The following is a 24,466-nucleotide window of genomic DNA, read 5'->3' as shown; positions in this document are numbered from 1 at the left end:
GAGATCAGATTCAGAACGATTATCAAACCATACACAGAGTGTAAAATTTGTAAATAATTTTTTGCTCAGGTTTTTTATAAATTGGGTCAGTCAGCTAGTGGATAATCTCGGTATTACAGATAACCATAAAAACTCATCAGGAACACGTTTTTTCATGCAAATGTTTTCTCTGATAACTCGTCAATGGCGGGGAAAGAGTTAAAAAAAGAGTCTTCTTCTTGTCTGTTGTCTGGTTAATTTTTTTTCTATGCATCTGAGCTGCACGCTGTGATGTCAAAAGAATTAAATAAGTTAAATAAATATTTTAAATAAGTTCAATGCTTGTAGCCATTAGGGGGCCCCCAAGCCTGCGGGGCCCCACACAGTTACTTTGCGTGGTGGGTAACAGAACATCGTTGCATGCCTGTCAAGCATTAAGGCGATCTTTAGCAAAGTTATGCAGTCCTGTTTTTTGGTAAAAAGCAATGGGATTGCCTTGTAAAACCATGAAACCAAGAAGAAACATTTGTGCTTTGTGTAGTAAGCATGCTTTTTTGTGATTCAGTTGTGTACATGTCTCCTTGAATGACTTATAACACCATCCATTTTCTTTTCTCTGTGTATATCCATGTCTGTATTTTGGTTTATTACCCCAAAGAACTGCACACCTTTTTACCAATGAACTTGGTAGTTTTACCTATATGGTTCTCAAGTGCTGGATTACAAATTCAAAACACTGTAAACATTGCATTACAAAAACGCATTACATGGTCACAATAATAAACAACAAGTTTCAACAATGAACAATATCATATTTCTTAGCAAGGCCTTGTGTTTTTTTCAGAATGTGGAAATGACTGTATACAAGACAACTTGTTTTTAAAAAAGTGGATCATCAAACCACCAGGCCTTTATTTTTTTCAATGTCGAGCCTCGGGGAAACATACGACAGACGGATCTGTGCGTTTGTCACCGACACGCCATACCAGCCATGCTTGACGTCTCCAGTGCCCTCCATCACAGTTCAGGATTTGAGTTTGACGCAGTTTTAAAACAAAAAATCAGGGCAACTCGGGCAAGAATGCATCCCAGGACACCCTTACACAAGTGCGATGTATGCAGCATGATGTATCTGCCAATATTTCTTTCCATGGTGTGTTAATGATGAAATCAACTGGGGGTCTGGAAACTCCAGCGCACAAAAACGACATTCATCTTTGTATTGCGCGCACTTGGACTCCAAGTTTGTACTCTGGAGAATAATGGATGTGGCATCCACTCATGGTGGCATCAATAATTACCACTCAATCTTACAGTTACCAATAATACAACATGACTCATTTCCTTACTGTCACAGGGTGACTTTCTTGGAGAACAATGTTTGTGACCAGCTGGAGACCAACACATCAGCTTCCATTACCCCAGAAAACCTATCAGCTAAGAATAAACTCTGTCTTAGACAAGAATAACTGTGACGCTGTCCAAAACCGCCTACTTCCATACTATACAGTAGGTAAAAAGCAGGCGAGGTGAGTAGTATGTGAATTGCTAGTATTCGAAAAACAGTAGGCAGAAAGCACCTGGATGACCTAGTACTTTCAGATCCCGAAGTGTTCATTCAATACACACTTGCTATCCCATGATCCCGGGACAGGAGTTATCCAACGCAGAAGAAAACAGAGGGGTGTTGCTTTATATAAAAAAAATCATTGCAATTACTAACAGATCTTAAATCTCTGTGTGTAATGTTCTTGTCATTATGCAGAACCTCTAGTTCTCATTTGGATTTTTTTGCAATAAAATATTATAAACATTAATATTATAGAAATTTGACTATTAGAAGCACCTGCGTTCTGTTCTGTTCTGCTGTTCTTGTTATAATTTAATAAAAAAGCCTTAACTTTTTGCAACTATTTTAATAACCCTTAAAAGGACACTCCACTTTTTTTTTGAAAATTATGCTCATATCCAGCTCCCCTAGAGTTAAACATTTGATTCTTACCGTTTCTCCGGGTCTGGCGCTAGCACTTTTAGCATAGCTTAGCATTATCCATTGAATCAGATTAGACCATTAGCATCGCGCTAAACAGTTTGGATATTTTTCCTATTTAAAACTTGACTCTGCAGGACCTGCAGGAGGCACAATGATATTACGCAGCGCCTGAAATAGTCCCCTGCCATTAAAAGTTACTAAGGGGACTATTTTGTAATATCATTGCGCCCCCTGCAGCCATCTTACGTCAGCAAAGTCCTTGATTATTACGCCGTAATGAGAGTATAGTTCCTAGCCATATCTGTCTAGAAAATCTCAACTTTAAATTTTCTGTAGGTCTTAGTACACAATTTAACTAAATGAGAGACAAGTTTTAAATAGAAAAATATCAAAACTCTTTGGTTATTTCTAAGCGCGATGCTAATGGACTAATCAGATTCAATGGATTATGCTAAGCTATGCTAAAAGTGCTAGCGCCAGACCCGAGATCGGCTGAATGGATTCCAAAACGGTAAGAATCAAATGTTTAACTCTAGGGGAGCTGGAAAATTAGCTTATTTTCAAAAAAGTGGAATGTCCCTTTAACTCTTTTGCTATAACGGAGGGGGGGTAAGTTGTCACACTGTTCATAACTCCAACACCAGAGGCTCTATCTCAAAAAAGAAATAACCACTTTGTGTGACGACGACGACTTTTATAGTCAACTTTGTGTTCACATGTGGTCAAGATCGCACTAATCTGACGTTAGCATAATTTTCTTCTTTGCATTTTATATTTTATGCAATAGGCTACGGGTATAACTGTTAAAAATTATTTTGCACAAAATAGAAAAGACAATAACGTGTCTTTTGATACTTTAGCTGACATGCTGAGCTAACCCTGAGATTTAGCCAACATTAGCACACGTGTAAGTATGGGGCAAGTCGTCACATGTGACAACTTGCCCCAGTACAAATGAACACATAGAACATCATCAAAAAAACATTGTGATATTGTAATTTGTTTGTAATTGCAATAAAGTTTTTGAAGAAAGTTAGGAAGGAAGATGGTTCGAAGAATTTATTAACAAAAGACTGGCAGTACACCACCTGACATAATGTTAAAGGCATCTATTTTTGTTTTCCAACTTCTCTAGGCATGATTGTTAATATTTCCAGTTCTGGTTTGAATTTAAACATTAAAATCAATAATCACAATTACGTAGTTGTGTTCTTCTTTTTAGGTAATCTATGGTGACAACTTCAATTGAACATTCTCTATTCAACGGTCTACAACTCCATAATGAGATAAGATATGAAAATGTAATGAATACAAGAAATGTGCCTAAGACTTCCTTCTTTCATTTGGTATGAGATTTATTGTGATGTATGGGGCTCAGTAAATGTTAGACTGTGTAAAAAGTGTGACAACTTACCCCGCTCTCCCTACAGCTGTACATTTTAGAATATGCCTTGATGAGGACTGATATATGTGACCCTATCTGTGAAAACCCAGCTCCAAGTCAATTTTTTGTGATTGATATATTTTAATGCTGACTAAGATCATTAAAATCAATAATTAAAATCAAACTTTGATGTTCATAATCTGATCATTCGATTATGAGACTTGGGTGGATTTCACAGACAGGGTCACATATAGTATATTTGTTGAGGGGTGACACATTCCCTGTCCTATTGAACATTTAAATGAAAGTCAAATATAATCGACCACAGTAATCTCATGGACACATTTCAGCACACGCTAACACTTTATCAGACTCATTCTGATCAATGAGATTAAAGTGATCTGAAAATGCAGTAAATATGTATTTGTCTGGATGATGTTTTTGGCAATAAAAAGTTTATTTCAGTACACAGTATAGAGTCACATTCCCTCTGGCTCGATCTGTTGCGATATTTCTCCGTTGCAATCCGTTTACTCCAATCAAAAACCGATTCGCCAGCCTCTGCAGTATAATCTAATTATTATTGTTTTAAATTGGCTGTCGGGAGACCTGTCTCGCTGTCTAGGCCGTAACAGAAATAAAAGCTCTGATGGAAAGCCTCCCCCACAACCCCACAGGCGGTACATCACCTCCTCTACAGCATATGACAGATGAATCGCATCCAGCGAACAATACGTCAGGATTTTCTATCACTTACAGAGTCGATTAACAAGCACTTTAACTATTGACATTGATGTGTTTAAAAAAATATATATCCAAGAAGATTCATTGGAGAATCCTTATGATTGTTGTCTGATTTCTAAAACAAAGAAAATGAGGTTCTGACATCAACTTCAAAGAGATATTGGAGTGCATTCATATGTTGAAACAGCGTGAAAAACATCAATCCGATCACATTATTAAGTGTTCATGATAGAATTTAGAGATCAGAAAGATTGAATTCCGATGGAGGCTAAAGAAGTCCATGTGAACGTAGATAATGATCAACCTCTATGGATGATTCAATGGTACCAATAACAAACCCATAACACAAAAAACAGGGTGGATGAAGGCCAAGATAATACTTGGCAAATAAAATGTACAAAAACTGTTCATCAAATTTTTCATCACATATCTTACTCAAAATTTAATAAAATAATACACAGTAATCATTTAGCAAGTGCTTAACTCATTCCCGGCCACACTGAAAAAAATATTCATTGAATTTTATAAAAAAATTTAAGGTAACTGGTTGCAATAAATTTATTTAAGCTACTTTAAACAAAAGTTTTATATTTTATTTTACTTTACTAATCTTTTTTGTTTAAATGTAGCTTAAATAAATTGATTGCAACCACTTACCGTAAAAAAAAGATTAATTCAATGAATATTTTTTTTCAGTGCAGCCATTTTTTGAAAAGTTGCCCACCAGCATTTTTTGTGATTTTCACAAGTTTCACAAAATGTTCTTCTAAAAATATATAAACATACAAATATATCAAACGAAAGAACAGACCCTCTGCTTTCAAACAAACAACAAACAAAATGAGAAAAAAAGTTTCATCCTATCTATATTTTTTCTCTGCTTATGAACTCTTAAATATGGGAATTTTTCTTTAAAAAAAGCAAAAAGCTGAAATAATTGCATTTTTATGAAAGACTTTTGATAGAGATCAGATTCAGAGCAATCCTCAAAACATACACAGAGTTTGATCTGTTTTCCCTAAGGGAATACTTCTGGCCTTTATAAGTTGGGTAAGGGTATTGCGGATTGGCAGGAAAGTGTTTTCTCGTCAATGGTGGGGAAAGAGTTAAATTAAACTCAATTATTTAATGTTCATTTATGTTCATTTATCAAGAAAGTTGAAATGAAAAAATTAGGTGCAACAAGATTTGTTTTACACTGTAGAATTTCTAATGCTAAAATATAATTGTTGTGTCCATGAATTTTCCAATTTACACTTATACAAGACAGACAGAAAAAAATTGTAAAGTTTTATTTAGTTTATTCAGATGCCCAATTGCACTCCTTCATAGAAAAATATGTTTTAATGGTCAAACGTTATGCTTGATTCATTTCTGACTTCTGAGAGAAGGTGAATGTGCCCAAAATTGCACAAATTCAATTTGACATCAATCACTCCTGCTTAAAATAGTGAAACTGTTTGAAAAGAAAGGGCTTCACATTAAATCACTTCATCTTCTGTATGATCTTTCAGATAAATAGACAGGAGGTGTAATAAATTTGTTAAAAACTGTATAAATCAAAGAACCATGGTTTTACCACAACTGCATTTTGTAAGGGATGACAGCAACATGCAGGCTGCCTCGAAGAAGATTTTTATAGACGGAGGGTCAGATGCAAGGGAACATTTGTTGGAGAATACAGCTGAGGATAACATGAGAGAGTGTGTGGGAAGAGCTGGAGCACATGTTGAGCCGGCCGTGTAAGGAACATGTATTTATCACACTTTCCACAACTGAGTGATTCACAGGCTTTAAATACAAACACTGAATTGAGCTACAGGTGTCCTCATCATATTTCGCCACAGCTGTCAGCTAATTCAATCTTTTGTTAGTGGATAGGATAGAAACTGTATCCTACCGTACAATTCAGGTACAGCTATGTGTACATTTGGTTCCAATTTGTACATTTGAGGTAATAATATGCACTCTTTAGGTCCAAAGGTGTAGAGGTCGACCGATAGGGGAGTTTACCGATACTGATAACCAAGTTGCTCCCTGCTTGCCGATAACCGATTAATCTTTAATTAAGAGAAAACATTTGCCTGAAAAAAAAAACGTGCTCCGGGTGAGTAATACCGCAATTATCCACTATACACTTAACCCAATTTATGAAGAAAACTAAAGACCGAAACGTTATTTACTCATTTTAAACTCTGTGTATGTTTTGATAATCGTTCTGAATCTGATCTCTAACAAAATTCTTTCACAAAAATGCATTTTTTTTTAGCTTTTTGCTCACAATTCTGTATTTTTGAAGAAAAATTCCCATATTTAAGAGTTTATAAGCAAAGAAAAAAATAAAGATACGTTTTTTCCATTTTGTGTCTTGTGTCATTTAATATATTTGTATGTTTATATATTATTAGAATTAAATTTTTCTGTAAGGCATTTTGTGAAACTTTTGTGAAAATCACAAAAAAATGCTGGCGGGCAACTTGAGGAATGAGTTAAGTAAATGTATAAATAAAAATATATAAATTATATTAATAAGTATGGAAGTTAATTCTTCTGTGAAATATTCCCACTGGTTAAATTGAAATTACATTAATAATAAAAAAATAATTGAAATCAGATTTTTACCGAGCCTCTAAGGTGACATTGGATTACAAAAATGTAAAGTTTAGTTTCGTGTGCTCACGTAAAAGTTTCGCGATAGTTTCACATGCACTCACAAAACTAAACTTTATTTAATTTTTGCTTCATGTCCCCTTAGGGGCACCGTAGATTTTGATTAGTTGGATATGTTAATTTATCCAACAGCAGCATATAGTTTGCTTTCTCTCCTTCTTATCCAACTTAAAATATGGATAAAAGCTGGAAATAAATTAATGCAAATCAATTGTAATAATCATGACATTAAACATTTGGGTTGGATTTATCTGTGTGTATTTTGGTTTGAGGTACTACTAATATTATTGTCCTGTCAGCCTTGTTTTTCTGCTATTGCAGCATTGATTCAGCAAATTAATTACTTTATAATGATATTAAGCAACGTGCACACTTGAAAAAACTACCGGCATGGATTTTTTGCCAATAGCCGATTGTTCCACCAATTAACTATCGGTGCCGATTAATCGGTCTACCTCTACAAAAATGTACCATTTGGATCTCACAACCGAGGCAAAACACAGGTAAAATAACTATTTTTTCAGCCAATCATTTCTAATCCTTAAATTGATTTTCAGAGTAGCAGGTGCAACGCACAGCCAGAAACGGATGTCCTCTAATGTCTTACTCTTATTTTTAGTTATGTGCCAATAGGAATAATGGCATCTGCTTCTGTATCTCTATCCATTTATCAATGGAATCTCTATATTACAATTTTGTATATAAATGTAGTTACAGTACAGATAAATGGCTCTCATACACTTTCATACACATCAGGCTTCACTGAGCAAAGAACCTCAAATAGCATTAAAGCTTACAATGGTAAATGAGGTAAAGAAATCAATATATTTGCTCTTGTAAGACCAGAATTGTTATTAGCATGATTATCCCAAAACTGACATAAACTAAAATTAAAACAGACCCTTATTACTTTCTAAATATATGATCCTGATTTATAATACTGTACGGTAGCAAAATGTGCTCGTTTATGTTGACTTGAAAGAAACTACAGCTAAAAAACGTACTTTAACAACGACAAGCGAAACATGAACATTTACATTCATTTTGCACTTTCAAACTGGCTTACAGTACATTTAAGCTTCCCAAGTATCCATTGAGACTCGATCCCACGATCTTTGAGCTGCTAAGACCCTAGCTACACGACGCAGGAAAATCTGTAATGAAGGGATTTAATATCTTGAGTTTCTTTTGTCCTCCATTTGAGTTTCAGAGATGACTCACACCTTTCCACCCACGTACTGCACAGTCACCGCTGCTCATCGCCAGCTAATGCTAACGCTCACCTGCGTTAGCCGGACTGGATGTCTATGAGAAAGCTAACAGATGGTAAAGCAAAAAACAGAGTCATGTTTGGGATACGGCAGCAGGGGCGAGTTTGCAAAAGTCCTTCTGGTAACAATAGGTTTGTGTGTGTGTGCAGTATACATTACGCAAGTATAGGATGTGGGCAGATCAGTTGAAGACCAAAGTCGTGAATCTTAATCCAGCATGTGTTTAACATTACTTTAACAAAGACAAGAAATAACTGGTGGTATAAAAAAGAACTGAAATAAACATATAGCAAAATAAATGAATAGGATGATACCTTAAAGGTGACATATCATGAAAATCTAAGTGTGGTATAATTGGGTCCCCAGTGCTTCTATCAAACTACAAATGTGAAAAAAATCAACCCAATAATTTAGTTTTGGTAAACCATTCACTGCATGCAAGTGAAAAATTGAAATTTGGCTCCCCTTAAAGAGGATAAGGGCACTATCCAATCACAGCACTGCCATTTAGTGCAGAGATCAGCTCATTTGCATTTTAAAAGACACACCCCAAAACGGCACATTTTTGCTCACACTTACAGTACAAAGTGTCAATTTTAAGATGTTATAATAAATGATCTGTGTGGTATTTTGAGTTAAAACTTTCCATACGTACTCTGGAGACACCAAAGATTTATTTGACATCTTAAAAAAGTTTTGTGAAATGTCCCATTTAATAAGTATATTATACATACAATATGCATGTTTCTGCACACAACACAGAAGAGAAGACCGCAAACGACCCCTTTTCAGACCCTGCAGGTGACGCTGCAATATTAATGCGATATAACAAGACCTGCCATCTAAAAGCTACAGCAACTCCCTTGAAACCCAAGTTTAGTATGAAAAAAGTCCGTTTATCTTGACGGAAAGCTTCAATTACAGCAACACTCGCGGGAAAGCCGCCACACGTCTGAGACTGATGTGCTACATTAACTTGGAGGCTGAATCATTTTCTAACAGTACACATTTTCCACTTTTTTTATAAACTAATACTATAGGATGGGCTCCTGCACGCAGTGAGATTATTACCAATCAGTCAGTCCTGGAGCTGTTTAGAAAGGACAATAGCCTGAAGAAGTGCATTCTGGAAGTGGAATGCTCCTTGATGTGAGATGGGTGGTTCTGATACTGGAGGAAAGTTGATTTAAAGGTGAAATAGCTTTGAAGAAGCATATGTGAGGTGCGTGACAGCATGTATTCGTGTTAACCGGTTAGTACACAACCCTTAAACCTCTCGTGACCTGGTATGATCTTTGCTAAGGTTAGGCATTCGAATAGTCCATCACAACATGTGTGTGTCTTTGTTTGGGTCAATGAAGGCCAAATATGCCACAAATTAGGCCACTAGTTAACTTTATGTAACCTGGTTAAGTTGAAATGAATGGTGTGTAAATCCTTTCCGACGTTGAGTACAAAATGTATACAAAATGATAGTGATTATAGTTATAAACAAAAATTTTACAATACTTTTGAAGGTTAAATGCATCGTAGGGGTTTTTTGGGAATGCTTTTATACAAATAATAATATTAGGAATGATACTGTTGTTCATAATTATGTTTAAAAGGGACATTTCATAAGACTTTTTTAAGATGAAAAATAAATCTTTGGTCTCCTCAGAGCACACATGTAAAGTTTAAGCTCAAAATATCATAAAAATAATTTATTATTCATAAATAATATTTATTATAACATGTTAAAATTGACACTTTGTAGGTGTGTCCTTTTAAATGCAAATTAGCTGATCTCTGCACTAAATGACCGTGACGTGGTTGGATGGTGCAGATTAAGGGGCGGTATTATTATAATAAGATCCCCTTCTGACATCACAAGGGGAGCCAAAATGAGCTATTTTTTCACATGCTTGCAGAAAATGGTTACCAAAACTAAGTTACTGGGTTGATCTTTTTCACATTTTCTAGCTTTATAGAAGCACTTGGGACCCAATTGTATCACGTAAACACGAAAAAAGTCATATTTTCATCACATGTCCCCTTTAAACAATATATACAGTAAATGCCATCTATATAACCTAAGACTATACTGTAAATATTCAGTTACTGGAATGGTAATAAAATGCTATACTCAATTTGATATAATAAGCAATAATGCTCTAGCAAAGGAAGTCCCGCCTTCCAGTACAAAGAGCCAATCATCAATCACTTAAGACTAAAGGCCTATGTATTGTTTACGTTTTACAGTGTGCATGACTCAAATTTCGTTATCAGCTATTTTTTTAATGCTAAGACATTCATTACATTTTGATCTAGCCAATCATCACTTGACCCTTGGAGTATATAGGTTCCTTACTTAAAGGTGGGGTGCATGATCTTTGAAAGCCAATGTTGACATTTGAAATCACCTTAACAAACACGCACCTACCCCAATAGAATCTGGACCTTAATAGACCCGCCCCACACATACAGAACCCAGGCAGCGATGTCGGTTAGTAGACACGCCCCTTACTGCTGATTGGCTACAAGTGTGTTTTGGTAGTCGGCCCAAGTCCCCTTTTCCAAAGTGTTTTCAAAAATCATGCACCCTACCTTTAACCTCTTTTTGCGTGTGCAGGTACTAACGCTCATGTTCACCTCCATCCTCCCCACCACCAACAGGTTGACCACCACTAATTTAAAATACCGCAAGGGGACTTTTTTTTACACAAAATCAATCAATCATCCAAACGAACAGTTGGATGAATGCGACTTTCCTATGCTAGACAGATCAGTATCTTCCAAGATAAGAAAAATACAAAATGTTCAAGTTAAATCGCAGCTGCATAGCTTATTTATCCAGTTTTAGCCTACACTAAAAATGTATTTTTTAACACAAACATAAAGATATTCAAACAAACACCAATGCTTGTCATCTTACTACGGCAACTGTCTGCTAACATCACATCCTGATGTTAGTCCACTCTGAGGTCATAACCCCTCATTCAACTTAAGGGCCTGAACGTAACTAAAAATACTACGAGCCCTGTCAAAAAGACCAGCATGCTTTGCGATGGGCATCATCAAGCCGGTACGGTCTCAAATGAGCAACGGTTAAGTAAGAAATGCGACTACTTACCGCTTCAGACTGAGATGTTTCCCATCCAAGTGCTCTTATGGAATAGCTGTAAACATTCGCCCGACATGAGTTGAAATCACAGGCTGTCAAATACCTCGATCTCTCTCTTCCACCGCAACTGGTCTCTCCCTCTCTCCCTAACACGCATGCTGTGCCTTTCTCACTTTCCCTCACAGGCACGCATTCAAACACACGTTGCCACCCACGTCAACCAGAAACGCACGCTTTCCTGGGCATGTGTGAGCTCATCCTCTCTTTAATTTATCACTAATCTATTTCGGACAACCGAGCGTCCTCGCTTCCCTCTCTTTTTGCCTGATGTCCTGTTGTTTCGTTCCCTCGCTGTATTGTAGTTACCTAACTAACGCTGCATGAAGCTCTCAGCAGCCCACACGCAAATGCGCTCCCTCCCTCGTCGTCCCCGAAGAAACGTTGAGGGATGCCACAGACGCTTGCCATTGGAGGAAACAGCTGCCAGTATCCTCAGCTGTGCCGAGCCTCCCTTGCACACTAAATTCACCTGACAGCCAGATATGAGCAATATTCTGTAGAAGAACATTGAAAAACTATCATGCAGCAACACCAATCACGCTTTCATTCACAAAATAAAAGTGATGCCAGTCAGTTCAAAGAACGAAAGGTGTTGTGGATAGTTGCCAGGGTAAAGCTCTTGTCTGGACGCTTCCTTATCTGGCAAATCGCGATTGAGATGGAAACTGTCTCTGTATTGATCAGATTTCAAATGATCAGTTTTTGCATGATCAGTTTCTGCTTGATCAGTTTTTGTAAGATCAGTTTTTGCATGATCAGTTTTCGCAAAATCAGTTTTCGCATAATCAGTTTTCGCATGATCAGTTTTCGCATGATCAGTTTGCGCATGATCAGTTTTCGCATGATCAGTTTGCGCATGATCAGTTTGCGCGTGATCAGTTTTCGCGTGATCAGTTTTTGCGTGATCAGTTTTTGCGTGATCAGTTTTTGCGTGATCAGTTTTTGCATGATCAGTTTTTGCATGATCAGTTTTTGCATGATCAGTTTGCGCATGATCAGTTGTCGCATGATCAGTTGTCGCATGATCAGTTTGCGCATGATCAGTTTGCGCATGATCAGTTTTTGCATTATCAGGTTTTGCATGATCAGGTTTTGCATGATCAGTTTTCGCATGATCAGTTTTCGCATGATCAGTTTTCGCATGATCAGTTTTCGCATGATCAGTTTTCGCGTGATCAGTTTTCGCATGATCAGTTTTGCATGATCAGTTTTTGCATGATCAGTTTTTGCATGATCAGTTTTCGCATTATTAGTTTTCGCATTATTAGTTTTCGCATGATCAGTTTTCACATGATCAGTTTTTGCATGATCAGTTTTCGCATTATTAGTTTTCGCATGATCAGTTTTCGGATGATCAGTTTTCACATGATCAGTTTTCGCATGATCAGTTTTTGCAAGATCAGATGTTGCATGATCAGTTTTCACATGATCAGTTTTCACATGATCAGTTTTCGCATGATCAGTTTTCGCATGATCAGTTTTTGTATGATAAGTTTTCGCATGATCAGTTTTCGTCCCCCAGTGACGGTTATGTTAAAGGTGTAATGTGGGACTTTTAGCGGTATCTAGTGATGAGACTGTGAATTGCAACAAATGGCTTAGTCCACAGTTCACCCCTCCTTTTCCACAACGCATAGTGAAGCTAAGGTAGCCACCAAAGGACAAACACGTCATCGTCTGAGACATCATAGTGACAAAACACGCTCTATAGAGCAGTTTGTCCATTTAGGATACTGTGGGAACATGACTGCGACTATTTATTACCTTAGGAATGGTTCATACTAAGGTAATAAAAACAATAGAGTTCATTATGTAAGGTCTTTATACACCACTGATAATATAGTTATGTATATAATATTGCATTTCTGTCCTCCTTAAGTGTGCACACTGCACCTTAGGGTTGACCTCATGTCTGTTGTCTTTGTAATATTTATTTTCTTATGATTCACATTGTACAAATTCATACGAAATCAGCACCAGTTACGTTTTCCCACTCACTAAAAACAGTTGGGTTAAAAATAACCCAATAAATAACCCAATGGTGGGTTACTATAGCACCGACCCATTGTTGGGTTATTTTAACCCAATGCATTGGGTAGAAAGTTTTACCCAATTAGTTGGGTTATGAAATAACCAATTTGTTGGGTTATTTTTGAAATGCTGTTTTAACCCCATTATTATTATTATTATTATTATTATTTATTACTATTATTTGCTTTATAAATAAATAATTCAAAACTTACAAATACATTTATAATGCTTTAATTTCATTTAGTCATTTGCACCTGCATTTAAATGTATAAATACATACATGTATAGAAGCATAAATACATACACACATACATACATATATACATACATAAATAAACAAAAACATAAGAACAAAACAAATCTACTCAATCTTATCCAACTAAAAACTGCTTAAAAGCATAGTTCACACATTTTGTCATCATTTTCTCCCTCTCATGTTGTTATAAACCTGTATATAAGTCTTTACTTTGATAACCACAAAGGTATATTTCAAAGAATGTTTAAAAAATCAAACCGATCATGAGCCCCATTCATTTTCATAGTATTCTTTTTTCCTACTATGACAGTCAATGGGGCTCATGATCTGTTTGGTTTCAAACATTACTCAAAATATCTTCCTTTGTGGTCATCAGAACAAAAAAATGTGTACAGGTTTGTAACGACAGGAGAGGAAGAAAATTATGACAATTTTCATTTTTGGGGGAACTGTCCCTTTAAGCAGGTGACAGTGTGTTCAGGAAACATCACATGGTACAAAATGTATTGTGTGTTACAGAAACTACTTAACAGTAGTGAAAGGCTTGGGATACTCTGTATAAAATGTAAAAAAAAATATTAAAGCACATGTCAACTGCTGGTCTTGCTCCAGGGCCATGCCTCCCCACGATAACAAAGGCTTGTGATTAGTCAAATTCATCCCATAGGAGGACATGGGGTCTTCGTCATACCTCCTCCTCCAAATACTGAATTATGTTTGTTTTCTGACCTGAAGACAGAATTTTCACAATGTAAATATGCACACATAAACAGGATAAAAAAAACTAAGTGTCATAAATGATACTTACAGGTTGCAAATTAATAAATGTTTGCTTTGCCTCTTGGTACTGTAGGAAGGCTGAACAATCTTGCTGGCCATTTTGTAAGGTTTTTAATGCAACATCTCCAAGAATGTCTACATTTAAAGAAAAGAATAATTAATTAAATCTCAAAGCAAACACATCTGGCACGCTGAATAAATACTCTACTTTGACAGTAGATGGCGCTGAATTGCAAATTCAACCGTTACCGGGGTTACAGTATACAGTAGTAGACGTGCAGCGCTTTATCAGGGATTATACTGGAGTAAGACGACAATAAAATGCCATCGAGTCATTTCTTAAGACATTTACATTCAGAATCACATTTATATTACAGCTCTGTGTCTATAACACAGACCGGCTAAAAAAATATTTGGAGCAAAAAACAGCCGGTTGCATCCCTTACAAAAGTTAAAAAACGGTTTTTACTACACTTTAAACAAAACAACATTGTCTGTTACAGAAAGCATGGTTAAAGCAATATGACAATCAATACGCCATGAAACTAACGTTATACTACTAAAAAAAGAAATGATTCATTTTCGTAAGGGCTCATGCTGTTGGTGCTGTTTAGTATTAAAATAAATTGCAATGTCTCTCTACGTTTATGATTGCTTAAAAACGCGTTTGGCATCGATAACAGTTAATGAATGGAACAGGTGTAACGGACAAAAACTAGACAACAGCGTTTTTGTACACTTATTTAAACGTGACTGATAGTTTACTGTGTGTTAGAGCTTAAAGACACTTTGTAGCAAGATAAAACATTACACAGAGATATATATTTTAAAACGTACCTCTCGTGTCTGTCCGCACTCAGCAGTGGCACCGGTCAACCGTTGAAATTCAAAATGCGTGACGTGAGCCCGATTTTAACCCAACTCTCTGGGTTGTTATGGAAATAACCCAATACAAGCTAGGAATAACCCAACAGAACAACCCAATACGTTTAACCCACCTATTGGGTAAAACAAATAACCCAACGGTTTTTAGAGTGCACAACAGCAGGCTGGCATGCATGAGCAATAGTTACACCTTGCTTCAGCAAACACCACCATTGAAACTAAAATGATCACAGAGGATGAAGTTAAAACTTGTTTGCATGAGAGCTCTCATCCGTTGAGAGAGGAGTGGGCAATCTAGAAGCGTGCAAACAAAACGAAAACTCACCACTTACAATCTAATCACGAATCACTGAAGCAACGAATCAAATCTCAGCCCACAATCGAATAAAAAGGAAACATGTCGAGGTGCAGCTATATGTGTGGATTTCAGTTTTGTAAGACTTAAGGTCTCATATTCGCACTCATGGATGGGCTTTACAAATTGTGCGAGTCCTTGAAAACAGCAAGGAATCTGTGTGATGCATTAGTAGCTGGGAGAAGCATCTGTGCGGCCATATTGCAGCCCGTGACGCTGATGCTAAACTGTACCATAGTGATGCGAATGTGCACGTCTTGCTTTATTGCAGCTTTCTTGTGTCATAGGCAGTGCTTTTAAAAGCATCAGTGGAGACAGAAGAAGTACAGGAAATGATGCAACATACCAATAAGCCTGTTCTGTGCATTTGATGCGTTTTCAAATTCCCGAGGTCCCCCACCAGTTTTTAAGGGGCCCCCAGAACATTTCAAAAGCAAAAAGACTAAGCAAAAATGGTTAAAGTGTACTGTATACTCAATTGTTTAAGTTTGTAAACAATTTGTTGTCTTTATAATATCACAATTACTTCTAATTTTAGAAAAGGAGAAAAGGTTCATCATACGGGGGTCCCTGCTATCATAAAGTTTGAAAACCCCTGGTCTAAATGACGTCACCCAATATGAAAACTTTGTTTTGGGGGTTAACATGCATAATAAGATCAGGAACACATATTATAATAGTAAATAGGGAATATTTTGATTATTATAAATATAAAAGATGTCTATCCTGTCAAAAAGCTGTCACTGGCATTATATATATTTTTTAAAGTCCCTAATATGTATACAATTTAGTGCACTTTTTGAAATGGTACCATGCCAGTGCTAGCTTTTGTAGCTTTTCTTCAGAGAACATAGGGTATTACAAAGAAACCCTACAATAGCTTAGGCTTATACAAGAGCAAATGATATGATTATGCAGCTAACTTCATCATTAAATTGTGCCATTACAATTTGTGTGATTGTACGGGTAATGATACATGTAGTCATATGATAAAGAAACCAATAGTAAGCTTAGTAAGCTTGCAGTATACAGTCCGAGCCATTTAAACAAGAAAGGAAAAATCCTAGCACAAAGGTGCAAAAAAATCATGGGGTTTGTGGGTGGGAGGTGACGGAATACCGGAATTCATAGAAAAGCTCCCGCAGGGGGGAATAACCTTGGTATGAATCAGTGATCAATTTTGAACCTGTCACACCGCTCATTCAGTAACGGATTAAGATGTGACCGTCAAAAATAAACCTAAAATAAAGCCGTCCACAGTAAGCCTTCCTCAATCTTTTGTCACTGTGACTCTAAATATACAGCGTGGTCGATCCTCCATCCATATGTGTTGTAAACCTGTTGGACACGCCGCTCCCCTACACCGGAAGGTTTCAGCCGAATAAGTCATCCGGAGTGAATCATCATTCTAGCAGCGGCTCTCAGAGCTCCGCAAGGAACCCAGACATAGGGGGTGAATACAGTGTTAAACACCTCATATCCTAGTGTGCCACATTTATACCTATTATTTAAAATGCAAATGAGGGATGAGACCAAGGGCCCTATCATACACAGCGCAATGCGCGAAGCAAGTGTCTTTTGCTACTGTAGTTTCAACCTGCCGCAATTATCGTTTTCATGTTTAGCGGCACGTTGTTTAAATAGCAAATGCATTTGCGCCCATGGGCATTCTGGTCTGAAAACAGGGTGTGTTCAGACCCATTGTTGGCGTGTTGCTATTTTGAGGCAACTAAATACGCTTTGTTTTTGTTATTTAATGAGCACATTAGTAATGTGCCTATAAACGGGACAACAACGTGCATTTGCTTATCACACACATAAATGCGCAGCAGCACACAAACATTTTATAATATGAAAAATTAAAGGATTGAAATGTGAAAGATTATTATTGAGTATCTTGGACATAAATAAGGACCGATTACGAGACGTTAAAAGGCGTAAAGAGCAGCTTTTTTAAACGAATGCAAATATTTAATCTATTTTTAATTTTTTTTAAGATGCCATTTGAAATGTATTGTATATGATGACTTTGTACCTGTGCATATGATGAGATAAGAACCTTTTTAATGCTTTTTTAAAACACTCACAGCACTGTCCGAGTGCTGAAACAGCTCTCCGCACGTTTGTAAATTCTTTATCTTCTGTTTGTTACAAATAAAGTATTTTTATGCTGCATGTGAAGACGTGTTGAAGCGCATTTGGAGGTCTCGCGGTGCAAATTAGAGATTTAGCTTGATGCGAATTGAGCGTTGCCGCGGCAAATGCGCGAGTTGAAAAATTTGTACTTTGGCGGAAATACGTGCCGCGTTAACCAATCTGGAGTTTACTCTAGTAGTGACGTGATTACAGAAAGCGAGCGGAATCGCAGAAGCCTATGGAAGGCCCTCCCACGATGCGAATTTCCGTGTGAATGTCTCGATGACTAGAATTTCACACGCGAATGAAGCGACTAAAAGGCTAAAACCAGAAACTAAAATCATTCTGTGATCGCTGACCATTATTTAAAAAATTTGAATATTAAACACCAAAATGAATTTATCTTTATTTTAAACTATAATGACTTTTTTCCCAATGTTAAAAAAGGAGAAAAGAGAGTTAGAATGTTTCATTACATTGAAACTACGTCACTGCGTCTGGTGACACTTTGGGGACGCCTCCAGGGGTAAGTGCGACTGAATGTGTATATCAAATTCAACCAATGGTGAGGCTTAACGACAAAGACAGGGTGAAGCGGGAGCCAGGAAGTATATCGCTATCTGAAATATTGCCAAAGGTGGCGTTATAGGGACGCAGGAAGTATGGCAAGGGAGACGCAGCGTCTCGTTCCCTTCTTAGGGATCAACAGTTACATACGTAACCCGAGACGTTTTCATGTGTCAAACACAATGTTTTTTATTTCTGAGTTAGGTGTGTAAGTCCCCAAATCCAACCTTATATAAATCACTGTCTTGTTACCTAAAACATAACAGCATTTTGAAACCGGTCAACAACTCCTAGTAACTGATAGCTGGGATTGAAAACATTTTTACACAGCGGGGTTAGTTGTCACACAATTAAGACTCAGGTATACAATGATAATGAAATGAAAACAATGTAAATACTATTATTAATTATTTATCCAATCCATTACTTAGCTTACTGTACTTTACTAACAACAATTGATTAATTCGTGTTTAACCAATATAAGCATTATTAGTAGCGCAATGTTAACATAAAAAATAAACATACACTAACTAAGATCTCTTCGGGCTCACACATCTCCAACGCATTTTTATCCACTGCGCTCAAGATACAGCTTTGGATTTTCATATATGTGTGTGTGTGTGTGTGTGTGTGTGTGTGTGTGTGTTTTAGATCAAACACACTATGAAGAGTGCATATCATTGAGTATTGTTTTCGTAATCAGGCATAAAATTCCTGCTTCTTCCGTTCCCTCGCAGACACACGCAGCCTCAGACGATCCGTCAGGTCATCTCCGGGCATCTTCTGCTCTCTGGGTTTTGCTCATCAGTGATTGATAACGCTTTCAACTGCACGACTAGTTGCTTAGCAACCTTTAAAAGAACCGCAGGGCGATGCAGGGGAATTTCTGATGCTCCACAACAAACTATCTGCATTAGCAAACATGCAGTACTTATTACTAGTGATGTGCTGTGGTTTAGACATCCAATAATGTAGGTACGGTAAATAAGAAAATGAATGCACTGTTTATTGCTGGAAGGAATTCAAAGTGCTGTCTAACGATTTATCGAATGGTTTCTCATTGTGGCATGATTTGAAGTTTAAGTGACTGAATCAAGAACTGATCAAAGTGATTCTGATTCATGACTCTTTCTGACTGATTCGTTAAAAAACTGTACTGTATGTTTACCACCGAGGTGCGACAACCCTCAATAGTCTATTGACTGAGGTGCTACACATAAAAAACTTTAAAGGTGCCATAGAATAAAAAACTTGTTTTTGTGTTTATGTAGGCATGGATGAATGCTAATGTTTAGTCTGAAGTTCTAGTACTATAGACTATAAAAAAAAAAAAAAACGTACTACTTAGAAACGTCCATTGACAATCTATTAATTAATTATTCCTCAAAATCTGTCATTTCGTCTCATTCAGGCTCAAATGTAAGGTCCGTTTACTACTGTGTGCTACTGGCATGAGCTGCAGAGCAGAGCCAATCAGAGCAGAGCTCAACATTATTATTCATGACCCTTCCAAATAGACCATTTCATTCAAAGGATAATCCTAGGGTTTTAAATGTACATGTAAAAACATTTCTTGATGATTTTTGCACTTATTAAAGTTACATACCTTCTATGTAGATATCAAAGAACAGTTTAACAGATTGCATTCTTTGGCACCTTTAAATAAATAAGTTCTAGCATCAATCTTGATCTGCTGGCCTACGGTTTCTGACTCATTCAGCTATATGAGACTTTACAAATGTTCACATCCAACCCCCACCGTCTGTGCTTAAAATCAACCAATCACAACACGCCTGTCCATTCTTAGCGACAGTCTGAAAGGAAACAGCAAACAGTCTGAAACATTATCATTAAGCCCCGTCAACAACAGTGTTCCAGCGAGACGCTAAATATACACAGGAAGTGGAGTAGTATTGCCTAGGGAAGATGCTAATGTGCTTCATTTTGGGTAACACGCTGTGCGGTAAGTATTCTTGCTTGGGCTCCGGGCCTTTAAATGGATCCACGTGGCTCGGAACGCTGAAAGGATTCCGGTCTCCATCTCACTTTTCGATCGAGACGCCCCATCGTGGCCATTTGTGAAAAGTGCTTAGATGAAGTGGGCACTGCGGTAGGCGAAGAATCGACAGCCAGAGATTCAGAAAGAGGGAGACGTGACTGAAAAAGAGAAACTCGAGACTGCTGAAGAGCTCAAGAAGTTTTGCTGCTTAGGTTTATTTTGGATATTGTTTATTTAATGAGGTCATATTCTAGTCCTTTTTAAATGTTTAAATTTGCTTTTACATGGCTATCTTTCTGACCTTTAGAATTTAACAACCTTGTTTTGTAGCCTTGCCTGATAAACTCGAAACAAGCAAGTGTCATTTTTTGGTATTCAATAAAGGGTTGTCGAAAGGAGGCACTTAACCTTTAAAAAAGTGGTTTGTTAGCCTCAGAAGGTCTAACAAAGTATTTTGTGAGCTTTATTGTTTGCTTTTTATTTTCCATGAGCTTTGCAATTTTTGCAGCCATGTTGTCAAAATAAGATGTTTGCCAAAAGCACATTAAGACTCTTATTTAAATCATTTCATTGTTTTATACAATAAATAAAAAATTGAATAAAAAAATAATATATTTAAAATACTATATACTAATATATATACTATTTATAGAATATATATTTATAATACTATATATATATATATATATATAGTGTGTATATATATATATATATATATATATATATATATATATATATATATATATATATATATATATATATATATATATATATATATATATATATATATATATATATATATATATATATATACAGGGGTGCACATAACTGGTGCGCAGGTGCGTTTAAAATAAAAAATGCGCACCATTCAATGCTCTAAAAGGCACTTTTGCGTACTGCTGGAATTTTAGGGATTGCTCCGTGCATCATTCATAAGATAATTATTACAAACGTGTTAACATTAATTTGTGTTAGCAGAGGTGTAACAGTCACTGGCTCGATTGGCCAATTTAAATATTTAAGCACAACAAGACGCAAAACAGATCTCACGCGATCTCTTTACTCACATGTTGTTTGATAAGTTTTGTTTGCGCGCACCTCAAAGCGCGAGCACGATCCACATCTCAAGGTTTTAGACAGCTAGAAACTGACAGGCAGTGCGCAAATGCCATTTGTTTTCTTGCACTTAAGCGGACATTTTAAAACTAAATCAACTTAAAATGCTGTGATTATAGAAGTAAAAGTATTTAGGCAGTTGAGAAACAATGTCTGTGTAACAATGTATTGGATCCATGCATTTAAAGTGACAGTACACCCATTTTTAGAGTATAAACCTGATGCTGTTTCTAATATTAATCAAACCACAGAAAAAGAAAATCATAATTTCCTTGTCTTGACTAAATAACTTTTGTAACTTTTAATAAGAATTAAACAATATACAAAGCAAAGACTATGCAATATTATCTGATTACTTTATTTTGTTTTTGTACTCTACTGAAAATTGCAGACCAGCCTAAAAACATTAACAGCACTGTTTATTTCATTTGTATGTTTGTTCTATTGTATTTATTTGTGCTATTGTATAATCAGATTTTTTTTTTATTTCTGACCATTTACTTGTCTTTAACAATATTTTAAATTTATATGAGTTAGCAGACATCTATAAAGGTTTAATGTGTTAAAACATATACATATATATATATATATATATATATATATATATATATATTAGTGCTGGGCAAAGATTAATCGCGATTAATCGCATACAAAATAAAAGTGATTTTTTTGCATAATATATGTGTGTGTACTGTGTGTAATTATTATGTATATTTAACCACATACACATACATATATTTATTTCTGAAATGTTTTATTTTTATAAAAATGTCAAATTAATTTTTTTTTATTTATATATCATATAGAATATAAATAAATAAATATATATATATATATATATATATATATATATATATATATATATATATATATATATATATATATATATATATATATATATATATATATATACACACACACATGTAAATGTTTCTTAAATACATATGAATGTGTGTGTATTTATATATACATAATAATTACACACAGCTCACACTCATATATTATGCAAAAAATCACATTTATTTTGAATGTGATTAATTATTGTATAATTTCATTGTTTTATAGCAACAATAAATAAATAAATACATTTAAAAGACAATATTGTCATGACTGCTGGGTGATCGATGGCTGTGTGATCTGTGTGTGTGTGTTGTTTACCTGTGGTGCCGGTTCCTCGTGTGTTCACTAACTCCGCCCCCTTGTTTCAGTTGATTGTTCACCGGTGGTGTCTCGTTTACCTTTCCCTTTATATTGCACGTAGTCCTGTCCTTTGTTGCGCGCTCATTGTTTTATCACAGTCCTGCTGCCCTGCCTTGTCTTGTCAGTCGCTCTCTGTCTTTCCCTTTGTTACCCCAGGTTTGGTTTCGGCATTCGGGGACACGTCTTCACCCGGACCGCTCGCTTGTTGGAGCATTGGATTATACTGACTTTGTTTGTCTCTCGACACAGCTGGTTCGCTTCGTTTCTAGGCGGTATACCAGCTGTCTCCCTCTCTCCGGTTTGCATCATCACCCGTGAGTGGAGTTCACCCATTTTACCTTGTGGATTATATTGACTCTAATTACTGTTGTTTCTCGGAACCACTGGTTCGCTTCGTTTTTAGGCGGTGACCAGTGGTTTCCGGGTGGTCCTTCATCATCTGGATTACACAGTGGATTATCCGTCTGAGAACTTGGACTTCCATCTCCGCCTGTCATCCACCTTCAGGGCGGCGTGTTTCATCCCTCTGTTGCGTGTGGTGGCAGTGCTGGCGTTCTCGACGGAGCGCGTGGGTGGCTCTCTCTTCCTTTGGATCTGTACTGAATTATTGTGTAGCGCCGACTCACTCTCCCCTACTGTGAGAGTGATTCATTCCCACAGTAGTGATTCCATCGGAGTGAGTCAACGGGTGTACGCCGTGTGTGGATCTACCAGTGACTTGCTCTCCTGTTTTCTATATTTTTCTAAATAAACTATTTAACTTGCACTTGACTCTGAGTCCGTTTCCTGACAGATGAGCGCGCCAATTATGGAGTCAGCAAGTTTAGAGAGTCGGGAGGTACAGACCGCCCTTCACCAGCAGGGGGCGGCCATCGACCAACATTCGTCGTTATTGTCTGCTGCTGCCAGAGATTTCAGCATCCTGTCTGAGCAACTGAAAGAGCTCAGCAATCGCTTGGACCAAGTGACTCCTCACCATGAAGCCCCAACCTCATCCGGAGGAGCCGCTTCATTTGAACGGGAGCCACACACGGCTACACCCCCCACCTACAATGGCGATCCCAACACCTGCAGATCCTTTTTACAGCAGTGCTCTCTCGTCTTCGCACTCCAGCCCCGTCGATTTTCTTCATCCACTTCCAAGGTGGCCTATGTCCTGACATTACTCACTGGAAGGGCGAGAGACTGGGGTATGGCCGCCTGGGGGGCTAAAGCTCCTTTTACTTTTTCATTTGAGGCTCTCGAGGAGGAGATGTTAAAACTATTTGACCGCTCACTCAAGGGAGACATGGCAGCGGCTGAGTTGGTGAGATTACGGCAACGTAATGACTCTGTGACTGATTTCGCCATACGATTCAAAACGCTCGCTATTTGCTGCAACTGGAATGACGCGGCATTAAGAGCACAGTTCCTCGAGGGTCTCACGCCAGGTATTCAAGACGAGATTGCACTGAGGGAGCCACCCACGTCCCTGGAAGCTGTCATCGATCTGGCTCTGAGGGTCGAGTCTCGCCATCGGCAGAGAGATCTGCGTCGCTCATTTCGCCACCTGATGTCAGAACCAGGGGAGATCGCTTCAGAGACGCCCTCCGAGGAGCCTATGCAGCTGGGCAAGTTCCGAATTTCTGCTGGAGAGAGAAGTCGTCGGCTATCTAATGGCCTCTGTTTGTATTGTGGCAAGCCGGGGCATCTGGCGGCCACCTGTCCGGTAAAAGCTCACGCCCGCCGATGAACCTGGGAGTCTCGGTGGGCGCATCGTCATTTAAATCTCCCGTAAGCAGCACCACACTACCTGTCATGATTAACTCTTTTTCGTCACAGGCGTTGCTGGATTCCGGTGCGGAGGCGTGTCTTTTGGATGCTGGGTTGGCCAAGTCCTGGGGTATTCCATTCATCCCTCTCTCCTCCCCTTTGTCTGCCTGGACATTGAAGGGCCA

The 24,466-nt window shown here is 37.3% G+C and overlaps 1 protein-coding gene and 1 long non-coding RNA gene across 12 annotated transcripts in view; both read right to left on the bottom strand.

The window, feature by feature from the left end:
• Window positions 1–24,466, bottom strand: part of dock3 (dedicator of cytokinesis 3) — a 185,198-nt gene that overhangs the window by 80,286 nt on the left and 80,446 nt on the right. Inside the window, exon 1 of one of the 11 annotated variants that reach the window (XM_065259822.2) lies at window positions 11,154–11,573. The exons of the other annotated variants lie outside the window; for them this stretch is intronic. The gene's annotated coding sequence lies outside the window, so the exon portion shown is untranslated. Of the gene's footprint in view, window positions 1–11,153; window positions 11,574–24,466 lie in introns of those variants that run through there. 11 annotated transcript variants of the gene reach the window in all.
• Window positions 13,210–15,298, bottom strand: LOC135741259 (uncharacterized). The gene is made up of 3 exons (XR_010529403.2): window positions 15,109–15,298; window positions 14,300–14,406; window positions 13,210–14,220 (listed from the first exon to the last, which is right to left on the bottom strand). It is a non-coding gene; the product is annotated as an uncharacterized lncRNA (long non-coding RNA).

This window comes from Paramisgurnus dabryanus, chromosome 24 (genome assembly GCF_030506205.2).
Source record: "Paramisgurnus dabryanus chromosome 24, PD_genome_1.1, whole genome shotgun sequence".
In the NCBI taxonomy this organism is placed as follows: domain Eukaryota; kingdom Metazoa; phylum Chordata; class Actinopteri; order Cypriniformes; family Cobitidae; genus Paramisgurnus; species Paramisgurnus dabryanus.
The sequence above is the reverse complement of the archived record's forward strand: the minus strand, read 5'-3'. Positions and strand labels throughout refer to the sequence as shown.